The sequence below is a fragment of the Colias eurytheme genome, chromosome 32 (assembly GCF_061535395.1).
Source record: "Colias eurytheme isolate Ceu_HAF_F1 chromosome 32, ilColEury1 Martin Lab GWU primary, whole genome shotgun sequence".
Classification (NCBI taxonomy): Eukaryota; Metazoa; Arthropoda; class Insecta; order Lepidoptera; family Pieridae; genus Colias; species Colias eurytheme.
In genome coordinates, this window is record NC_143011.1 from 4,081,683 (window position 1) to 4,089,958 (window position 8,276).

The 8,276-nt window shown below is 34.9% G+C and overlaps 1 long non-coding RNA gene across 1 annotated transcript in view; it reads left to right on the forward strand.

The window, feature by feature from the left end:
- Positions 1-2,680, forward strand: part of LOC149895195 (uncharacterized) — a 97,669-nt gene extending 94,989 nt beyond the window's left edge. The window contains exon 3 of the long non-coding RNA XR_016458534.1: positions 2,550-2,680. This is a non-coding gene — a long non-coding RNA (uncharacterized LOC149895195). The remainder of the gene's footprint in view (positions 1-2,549) is intronic.
- The last annotated feature ends 5,596 nt before the right edge of the window (positions 2,681-8,276 follow it).

Below are 8,276 nucleotides of genomic sequence, written 5' to 3' on the forward strand. Positions count from 1 at the left end.
TTCAAACTTAAAATGTCTTTATGTATCATACATTGCACTTGTAAGATAATACATACACACACATATTAAGAAAAAACACTATTTTTAACGTTCATGATATTTTTGATGTCATTTTTGTTATTTAAACTAGTTAAAAAACAGTTTAAAAAAGTTCTGTCTTGGACGTCCGTGTGTCTGTATGTGCGGATCCTTTTTCTTGTTAACACGATAGCGACCGAAATACTTTACTAATCGAGTCTTTTTTTTTCTCTTTCGCTTGAGTATGCTCAGGAATAGAACCCTTTCATTTTTCAGGGTCTGATTCGATGTGGTTTAATTGTTATTAAATAAACAAAAATAATAATTAATAAATATTTATTAAAAAAAATTATGAGGCGTGCACTTTTGGATTTTCCAAATTATTTATTAATTATTATTTTTGTTTATTTAATAACAATTAAACCACATCGAATCAGACCCTGAAAAATGAAAGGGTTCTATTCCTGAGCATACTCAAGCGTAAGAGAAAAAAAAAGACTCGATTAGTAAAGTATTTCGGTCGCTATCGTGCTAACAAGAAAAAGGATCCGCACATACAGACACACGGACGTCCAAGACAGAACTTTTTTAAACTGTTTTTTAACTAGTTTAAATAACAAAAATGAACCGCTTGACAAATAGCAATTAATTGCTACACAAAGACAGCCTTATTGCTATTCGATTAAAAACGAAAAGTAATGCCTTAACTAGTGCATTTGAGGTTTAAAAAAAAACTTTTCGTAGGTTTTATTTAAGGTGATATTTGAGGTAATTTCTTAAAATAAAGTTGTGAACAATTCACAGTATACAGTTTTACGATATGAAGTTTTATGAAATGTTGCAGATTTAGTTTTATCGAATAAAAGGTAAATCGAGGCATTTAGTTTTGAATTTTTACAGAGAATTTATTGGGTCCTTATTTAGGCAGTTCATAATACAATGTCACAGATAATTAGCGTGTGTTCAAATAAACATCTAGCGTAAGATAAATCTTTGGAATCTACATTTGGTTTTAGTACATTAGATTGCTTTAAAATTAAGAACTATCCCATCAACGTTAGGGTACGTTAAATGTTAAGATATTAAGACTTTAAAAAAAAAAAAACTGGAAATAATCTTAAGGTTAATAGCGCCTTTACAGTTTACATACTGTCGTCAGATAATGTCTGTTTAATTGAATAGAGAAAAGAAAAACCCATCCAGGTTTTCTGAAAGTTTTTGAAGTGAAACTTCTTTATCGGGGTTGGACAAAAATTTAGTGTAACATTTTTGCGTTACGCCGTAAGCGTGACATTTTTGCGTTACGCCGTACGCGTGACATTTTTGCGTTACGCCATACTCGTGACATTTTTAAGGTCATAAAGAAGTTTCACTTCTTACGTGTGTACTCTAGTACACGCATACATTTTTTTTCTTATCCCTATCACGCGTGATTTGATATATTTCTGTAAAGTTGCATATTGTAAATTATTTTTTGAAAAAATAAGGTCAAAAAGAAGTTTCATTTCTTACGTGTGTACACGTACGCGTAGCACACGCACACATTTTTTTTGGTTTTTAGCTTCAAATAAGTCCTAAACGTGGAGTATTCGATAGTACCTAATCGATTTACATTGTGTGCCTTTAATGTAATTTCTTGATAATAGTTTTTGTGACTAGCTGCAGTTTGACATCAACTGAATACATCAATTAGGTAGTTGTACAGTAGTTGTTGAGCAGTTCATTCTTATTACGTTGAAACTAAAATTTAGCTCAGCCCTATTGCCGTTCGATATTAGATTCACAGATGAGTTTAAGCCTACACTTAATAATTGTTTTAAGTTGAGTTTTCAAATTTGCCGATAAAAAAAAAATTTTAAGGGTTTCTCGCGATTTTTTTGTAGGCAGATATGTTATCACATGATTACTTTAAATTCAAGTTGGTAAATATTCAGTTGAGAATAAGCTTTCACCACTTTGAGTGTTTTCTGCGGTTCAGTTACGAATTATTCGTTTTAAACTTTTTAAGATGTTATTTTTGTGCTGTTGTCACATTTGTTTGTCAATGATCATAACAACAAAATAAAACTGCTGTTAAAATTTGAGCAAGCTGCACAGGCTATCACTATGATAGACTTGGGAGGTATAATTCAGTAGAGTTGTAGTGGAGTATAGTTGTAGCATACTGATGGTTGTGTTGTCTCGTACGTTGTGAAGTAAATGTGTGTTGCGTGAAATAATATTGTGATGGTAATGTAGTTCGTCGAAGGATTGTGGTGTTCTATCTGGCATGAAGTCCAGGATAGTAGATGTGTTCTGACCGGTCAGGAGGACTAGGGCAGTATGGTAACCCTGTAAGGTCAGTGTGGGCCGAGGCAGGATAGTAGCTATTTTGGTATCCCGAGATGAATTACCGTAGTAATGTAGTGTGAGAAATGGCGTACGAGGACGCATGATTGTCGGTATGGCTGTATAGGAGATAACTTGAGTTTATTAAAATGAAAAACGATTAAGAATATTGATTCTGTTGGATGAGTAATAGTTCAGTTCAGGTTTCACTTTTTTTTACTGTTGAGCTATTGAATCCTGTAAACACCAATAATCACTTTGAAAAGACAGATTTTGTTTATACTATGTTCGGGTAACTTCACCTTGTTAATATATTGAGGATGCCTGAGGGCCAAGTACCACTTGAAGTTGGTTAGTGTTTGAAATTTGAGTTTGAGTTGAGTGGTAGCGATGAATCTTAGTTCGTTTGGTCAGAGAGTGCCAGTAGTCATTTCGTAGCCGTAGTCCGTTGAAATCGGTGTCTGCTATTAGGAGCTATGGCTGCTTATAGTGAACCGTGGATACGCGGTATTACCGTAGTCCGTTTGAAACCGGCGTCTGCTATTAGGAGTACAGATAGCTGCTTATAGTAAACCGTGGATACGCGGTGCGCGGGTGACGCTGGCGGAGGTTGGGTCTTGTAGAGACCATTGGAATATGGGAGTCCGTGGGACTCGGCATTCGGAGGAATGCGTGTGGAACAAACATGAGGTTTGTTGTGGGGCTTAGTGAAAAGCCAGAGTTTGCATTCGGAGGAATGCGTGTGTGTTGTTGGGCTTAGTGAAAAGCCAGAGTTTGCATTCGGAGGAATGCGTGTGTGTTGTTGGGCTTAGTGAAAAGCCAGAGTTGGTATTCGGTGGAATGCGTGTGTGATGTTGGGCTTAGTGAAAAGCCAGAGTTGGCATTCGGTGGAATGCGTGCGTGATGATGGGCTTAGTGAAAAGCCACAGGACTCGGATAAGATTCATGCTCTAGTTTTTTTGTGATACTTTAATAATGATCTGCTGATGACAATAGCAGTGAAAGTGGTATTTGGTTGCTTAAGCGTTATTTTCTTTTAGTAGTTAGTAGTTCATAAATTTAATCGAAATGATCAGGATTCAATGTTTCATTACTTTAATCAAAATGGTTAATTTCAAAGGGTTGAAGTTGGAAATTATTTTAAGGTATTCAAATTAAGAAAAAAACCTGTTTTCATATGAACTTAAATTTTGTATTATGAGATTCTTTGCTATAGGACGTTTCTTGTACAAATTTCATGATTCTGTGTTCACAAGAAATATCCTGAAGGTATTGATTCCTCGTGTCCCCTGCGAATGTCGAAAACTACTATCTTTTGATCGACTGTTATAACTTTTCAAAGCTTAACGGGACGATGGTATGCGATATGAATTTCAAAGGTCTTGATAGATAGACTGATAGACGTACGGACAACTAAGTGATCTTAAGGATTTAGTTTTTTTCAGTTTTGTGGTTTAAAAGCCTAAAAATTAAATATCCGAGTTTAATTGTAAAAATTTGTCAGGATTGGCCGAAGAGCATGTACTGTGCGAGATGTTTTCTGTGTTACAGCACCAAGCAGTAAAATGATTTAGTTGTATCGTCCCATCCATTTATTTCCCCAATTTGGTCAATTTTACGAATCCATGCTTGTACCGTGCATTCCTCACTATCAGGGTCAAATTCGGGGATTAAAGATGCAGCACGATGGACTTTTGACTTATTTGGAGCTTGGGGGTCATCTTCCAGGTTGCGTAAAGCCTTAACTACTTCTTTTTTCAGCAGATTCTTGAGCAGCTTCCGTGCAGGCGGTGAAGAAGTACCCTCATCTTCCTCCGACATTGATTCGTCAGGAAGTCGATAAACTTGTGGCCGATGTCGTTTCATCCCGCTTCTGATTTGTGAAGCAATGGAGAAAATAAAATTGCAGCGTAACGACACACTTATTTATTTTGAAAGTTTTAACAAGAATAATCCACGTTTAACAATGGCCAGCTAATATATAGGCTTATCCCCTCCGCGTGGCTGGCTGGTAGGCATGGCGGTGGCATGGCGGCTGGCAGGAGGGGATGTCAACATGGCGGCTTGGCTTGACGGAGGTGACAGGCGACGTCACGTCCGTTACCACAGAACACATATTACTGTCCGTCACATAATATAATAAAAGTTAAACCATATGAAACCAACTACAGTTTTGCTACCTTGCATACGTAAATTTAGTCGACATTTCATGGACATGCACAACTTCCACCTTGGAATTCTGGAATGAAGTAATGGATTATAAAGACGCAGCTGGTAATAACCCTTTTGCAGATTTATCACAGCTGGCAATATCATTATTATCACTACCACATTCCAACGCGGAAATAGAACGTGTTTTTAGCCAAATGAATGTCGTCAAAACTAAGCTTCGCAACCGTTTGTCGGTAAAAACTTTAAATGCCATTTTATACATAAGATTCGACCTAAAGAGGGCAGGAAAATGCTGCTACTCTTACACAGTTCCGGATAATGTACTGCGCTCTATAGGCACCAAGGAAATATATAGTCTTGGCAATGAGGCTTCCACGTCTACGTCAACATTATCGGCTGCGGATGAAGACCAAGATATTAATATTTTATTTGATAATAACACACTCGAATAAGAGATGTTATTATTTATGATGTCATTATTTACATATTATGTGTAAATAAATGTGTTGGATATATAAAATTTTAAGTAAAATGTCGTTTTATTTGACATTAAAAATTTTTAGCAAAATATTTAGCTTAATTATAAATCCTTTAGCAAAATTTTGGCAAAATTTTAACAGCCATTTAGCAAATTTTATGTTAGTCTTGCTGGCAACACTGGTCTCGGGCACAGAACAGTAAAAACCTCGGAGCAATTAAAACAAATAGAAGTGCTATAGTGTCATAATTATTAATATGAAAACCACTGTCGCCAAACCCACACATTTAAACCGATAGCTAAACACAAGTTTGATGCTAATTTTTGTTTTTAATCAGTGTTGCCAACGTAGGCGATTTTTCGCCATTTATGCTACTCCAGGGACAATTTTTTATACTACATATCGCTCATTTGCGACAAGAACGTGTTAACGAGCATATGTATCGTTATGGAATAATGACACAGTAGAATCCGGCGCATCGCGCTCTACTTTCTGCTAAAACGCGATATTTCTAGCTCCAAAAATGACCGAGTTATGAGGGAAAAGGTCGGCGACTATCGGTTTAGCGAAATCTCTTTAGGCTCTTGAATTTAATGCAAGAACGGTTCATGTCAGTTGTTGCTACTCCCTTGAGAAGGAAACTGCTGCCCGATTGCGGTAAAATCGTAACAGCTTATTGTGTCACGGTTTTGCTGAAAGGTAAGTACAGCTTTTTGTTTTTTTAGTGATTTATATTTTCAACTATAACAATAGTTAATACGCAAAACGCAATACGCAGTTGATACGTATTTAATACCAATACTCAATGATTGTCTCCTGCTAACCTGTACAGACTAGACTCATTGTGGTGACTGGTGAAACATTGTATAGCATTAACAACATAGTACTGTATTATTGAAAGATCGATTAAAGGTTTATTTTACAATCTACGGCTTTCATTATACATGGGTAACAAAACCCCATAACATATTCGGTTTTACTCCGGACAACATCTTCAGCCACCCAATCCCTTTGCTTGAAGTCCAAATCCAGCGGAGGACAATAATCGTCATTTACTAAAATTGAAGGTTTTTCGTCCTAGTATAAAAGTTGTCTGGATCCCATTTTATACTCAATCTATAGTATAATACTATAGATATCATGTGAAACGTGACTTGGAAAAAAATCATTCAAATAAATCACAAAATAAAAATTTGAAACAATTTTAAAAGTTACGAAAAGCCCAATTATACCTACGTCAAAATGACGCACAACATCCTCTTTACAACCAAATGGCGGAATTTACATGGATGAGCCAACTATGTACTGCTAGGTCTCGACGGCTAATGAGTTGGTTCTGGATTTTGCAGCGATTCGATGGTAAATATAGAAGAGTTCATACGTCAAATTTACGTAGATTGGACTTCTAGGGTTAAATGCATAAATACCTAAATGATGTTTTGTTTTTATTATCTAATAACGATAAAAAAACCCGTTGATTTCATTCGTTTTTCAAGCTACGTGCATAGTTTTTCCACTAAAAAGCCTCAATTGAGTCATAAAGTACACAAATTTCAAGCATAATAAGTCACATCATTTCTATAAAACCAAAACTGGCAATAATATAAGTCGTGTTGTGCGATTATGAACATAGTGCATAAGGGCATAAGTCGTTATATTGCAAAGAGTAAAAAAAAAATTATGTGAATACATTGAGTTATTCCATGAAGTACTCGTTCATAAGGCCACAACTACAAAAAAACACGAAAAAAGTATATTTCTGGGGTTGTTACAACATGTGTTCATATGTAAAAATATAGTCTAACATCATATCTTACACATACAAGCTTAAAATTTTGAATTAATAAAGATTTAGTATTGATATATAGTTTTTTGTCTCTCCTGAAAAGTGCTGTTTTTGAGTTATTCCCTTATTCACTGGAGGCACAGAATATATGGACGCCAATGTGAATTTGAATACATAAGTAATTACTTATTTCTTTATTTGAAAGAGTAAGGTGTGCAGATAGTATACCTACCAATAAATCATACAAATTTTTATATTATATAATATATTAACAATCCCAGATGAAAAGTTAATCAAATAAGAACCAAAAAGTAAATTAGATTTAGATACATTTATTTCAAAGGATTTACAATTCACTTCTAACGTTTTAGAATAATATTATAAACTTGTACACCTTGACAAAAAGTAAAAAATTGCGGGTGAGTTTATTTGAAAGAGTAGTAGTAGTAGTAAGAGTAGTAGTAGTAGAGTAGAGTATTCCGATGTAAATGTCTCGTTAAATAGTACGTGGTTAGAATTCTGGAAGTAGGATCAGAAATTTAAAGGAAAATGGTATGGAAATATTCAAGAAGATTTACAGAGAAGACCTTGGTATGATGAGCTGGATGTAACTAGTCGTGAGTTTATCATCACAATCAACAGATTAAGATTTGGCCACAATAAACCAATAAATCACTTCACACCTTGCAAGACTGAACATAATTAATAGCAATATATGCACTTTCTGTAATGAGAAGATCGGCGATATGAAATTATTATGAACCATCAACCTTATTATTTTCTTTGTTTTCATAATCTTCAACAGTCAACTGTTAAAACCATGCCAAACGCCCAAACAGCCAAAATACGCAAGTCGCAACTTGTAGGTACGCAACATTGATTTGAATTTTGACGTCTATCAAATTTATCTTCGAAGAGAGGTAACCTGCTTAGAAAGTGAAACATCGATTATAGTGAATTAATCGATACTGACTAGAAACATGTGTCGCTCGAACTTGATACACATGTCAATTTTAAAATTCATCAAGCGAATCCCTTTTAAAGTAGTATACTTTCTTTCGTAAATTTAAGGAGCAAAAAAAGGGCAAGTATAATAAAAAAACACAACGCATTTATTATTATGATGATTTTTATTCACTGCATTCGATTACTGATGTCAGATTTCGATTTCTAGAGTAACGTCTCGGGCAGTGTTGCCAATTTGGCATAATTTATGCTAAATTTAGCATATTTTTACATTGTTTAGCATTTTTATTTGTTGTCTAGCATATAGCTTATTTTTTAGCATATAAAATATTATAATATAATAAAAGTTAAACCATATGAAACCAACTACAGTTTTGCTACCTTGCATACGTAAATTTAGTCGACATTTCATGGACATGCACAACTTCCACCTTGGAATTCTGGAATGAAGTAATGGATTATAAAGACGCAGCTGGTAATAACCCTTTTGCAGATTTATCACAGCTGGCAATATCATTATTATCACT